The following is a 3,448-nucleotide window of genomic DNA, read 5'->3' as shown; positions in this document are numbered from 1 at the left end:
CTGGTCACATGCCTAGAAGGAGACTGGCTTTCTTGCTGTGAACAGTTCACAACTCTTTCCGGCCGTGAGTAAAGCAGAGAAGCGTCTGAGCCTCTCAATCTGTGCGTTCAGCTTGCAATGCCCACCACTCAGTAGACACGCAGCGTGTGCTTGCTTCCTGACTCTTCTGCTGACCTTGGGCCTTCTCAACTCTCTGCATGGGGTTTAACGCATAGCAGGTGCCTTGTGCGAGTCTGAGCTAAGGTTGAAGGAAGAGAAGAAGAGAGGCGGGGGTTGGTGTCTGTGCTCGTGTCTCTCTTTCTTTCCAGGCACGTCAGTGTCACCAGGTGTGGGTTTCGGGACAGAGAGAAGCTTACGGGAACTGTCAGAGGGGGCTCGTTGTCTGAAGCAGCCTCACACCTCTTATTTATGATAACGCCATGTGGAGCCCCCAAATGTTGGCTCAGGCGGGCTCCATGTGGCCTGCTGTGCTAGAAGGGTGATCCTGCAGCTGTCGCTAAATTACCAGGGGATCCTGGCCACCTCCCCGCCACTTGCCAGACTCTGCTAACGGATGCAAGAGATCGGTGACCTCCCAGCAAATGTAAGAAGTGTGACGAGAGCTCTAGAGTTCTAGATCTCTCTCTGCAGACCACAGCTCTCTCCTGAGACAAGTCAGCATGTACAAAACGGTCCCTTGTTACCCATGAAAAGGCTGTTGTGCTCAAATTGGCAAAGTTTAAGGAAAGAGGGGTGCCCTCTTGACTCCTAGCGACTGTAATCAAGGCGCTCTTAATTAAAGGCTGCTGGCGGGAAGGCTCTCCCGGCATCCGAAAACTCCCTCTGGGGCAGCTGCCGAAACACCAGCTGTTGCTGGCTAGAGCTCTGGGAGGAGAGCTGCCTGGGGGTTCCTGGGAAGCCTTGTTCTGGAAGATTCTTTGTACCTGCACGTGAGCCTCAGAGAGCTGTAAGGGGAGGCCAAGGGGTTCTCAGCACCCACCTGCCTTCTGAGGCCCAGAACCCCTGGAGGGTAAGTTGCCCTCCTTCACCATCCTCTCTCCGGCACATCCCCGCAGGCAGTTCTGGGTGAGCGGGAAGTCGATGCGAGGGCTGCAAACACGGGTCCCCAAGCTCAGAGCTCAGCTTTGGTTCTAGATCTCGCTCGTTTGTCGTTGCGGGGGCGTTCAAGAAGTGGCCCCGAAATCCTACATGTGATTTCATTTGCTGCTGGTTGAAAAGGTGCCTTATTTCACGAGAGCTCCCAAAGAGCAAACAGAACAGGTCGGGCGTCCAAAGGGGCACCTGCCTTTCCATGGGGAGGCCGCTGCGGAGGGGGCCAGGCCCCGTCGCCCCGACTCTGCTGTCTGCAAGGGGGGGGGCGCCCACACTAGAGGGGGAGGCGGATGTGAACGGTCCCTGCCAGCCATAACTGGCAGTCACCTAGAAATAGAAAAATGAAACAGGAGGTTATGTATCTGTAGTTCCTTCTGTCTGGGCCTCAGCTGCTGGGTGAAACGAGGTCTCAGAGACAGTTCTGATTGTATTCGTCGGAAAGTCTGCTGCCTGCTTTTTTTTTTTTTTAATTTTTTCGATGTTTATTTTGATAGAGAGCACGCAAGTGGGGGAGGGGCAGAGAGAGAGGGAGAGAGAATCCCAAGCAGGCTCCGCATTTTCAGTGCAGAGCCCGACTCGGCTCGATCTCACGAACCATGAGATCATGACCTGACCCGAAACCAAGAGTAGGATCCTTAACCCACGGAGCCACCCGGGCACCTTGTCTGTTGCCTTTTTTTTTTTTCTATATTTTATCTTTTTTTAAAATATGAAATTTATTGTCAAATTGGTTTCCATACAGCACCCAGGGCTCCTCCCAACAGGTGTCCTCCTCGATGCCCATCCCCCACTTTCCCCTCCCCCCCACCTCCATCAACCCTCAGTTTATTCTCAGTTTTTAAGAGTCTCTTATGGTTTGCCTCCCTCCCTCTCTAACTTCTTTTTTTGTTTTTTTCCCTTCCCCTCCCCGTGGTCTGCTGTTAAGTTTCTCAGGATCCACATAAGAGTGAAAACATATGGTATCTGTCTTTCTCTGTATGTTGCCTTTTTAACAGCAGGGCATGAGGCCCACTTTCAAGATTTCTAACCCCTCCTCAGAGGCCTCATTCAGTACTAAGATATACAAAGGCTTTGAAGCATTGTGTACTTATTGATTTATTTTTACAATTGAGATCATTGACATACAACATTGTATTACTTTAAGGTACACAATGTACATACATATAGATTAAGAAATGATTACCCCCATCAGCTTACTTAACACCCATCCCCACACGTGGTCACGATTTTCTTTTTTTCCCCTGTGGGGGCAGGGGGAGAAGTGAAGTTATGACAGAGTGCAGCCAAGGTGGCTAAGGGGCAGAGGTGACGAGCTGTCATAGCAGACCCCCCTTGTCTCAGCAGGCACAAGCCGAAAGATACACCCGCCCCCGGAAGGGCTCCCTGCTCCCTCCTCCTGGCATCAGCTGGGCCATTGGCATCATCTGCTCTGCCCACAGTGGTACCCGCAGACCATCGTGAGGAAGAGACATCATCTGCACAAGTTTTTTTCCTCGTGATGAGAATTTTTAAGATCTACTCTCTCTCTCTCTTTCTCTCTCTCTCTTTTAGGTATATTTGCTTATTTGGAGAGAGACAGCGAGCAGGGGAGGGGCTTCCATGCTGCCAGCGTGCGAACCATGCAACTGTGACCTGAGCCGAAGTTGGATGCTTAACCGACTGAGCCACCCAGGTGCCCCTAAGATCTACTCTCTTAGCAACTTTCAAACGTATAATACGTATTGTTAACTACAGTCGTCACGCTTCTACCTCACATTCCCAAGACTTACTTATTATATAACCAGAGGTTTGTATCTTTCGACCACCTCCACCCATTGCAAAGGCTTTTTAATTTCATTTACTGGATAATTGTATCCTAAGGCTCAAGGTATGTAAGATATATACATGTATATGCATGTACACACATATATATGCATGTTACAGGCATATGTACATGTATAAGTATGCATACATGTATACACACATATATACATATTATATGCGTATACATACGTATAAGTGTGTGTAGGTATATGCATATACATCATATACTCACATGCATATGTATTTCTAAATATATACATATGCATGTGTTATTATATATAAATAGATACATATATACATACACCTATACCTACAGATACACATATGCATATGTACAACATACACCCACATACACACCCATATACACATACAGATACACATACACACATGTACACACATTCAGACACATACGCGTGCACACGCAGACACACACAGATACACACAGATGCATACACAGATACACCACACATGCACACACATACATATGCAGATACATGCATATGCATGCACATGCACGGAAGTGCACACACACACACGCGTGCACACACGTGCA

At 48.7% G+C, this 3,448-nt stretch overlaps 1 non-coding gene across 1 annotated transcript; it reads right to left on the bottom strand.

Moving 5' to 3' along the window:
- Positions 1–2,485: 2,485 nt before the first annotated feature.
- Positions 2,486–2,572, bottom strand: LOC115506580. The gene has a single exon (XR_003966432.1). It is a non-coding gene; the product is annotated as a small nucleolar RNA SNORD35 (small nucleolar RNA).
- Positions 2,573–3,448: the final 876 nt, after the last annotated feature.

Source organism: Lynx canadensis, chromosome F2 (genome assembly GCF_007474595.2).
Source record: "Lynx canadensis isolate LIC74 chromosome F2, mLynCan4.pri.v2, whole genome shotgun sequence".
Lineage (NCBI taxonomy): Eukaryota > Metazoa > Chordata > Mammalia > Carnivora > Felidae > Lynx > Lynx canadensis.
This window is presented reverse-complemented; position numbering and strand designations above follow the sequence as displayed.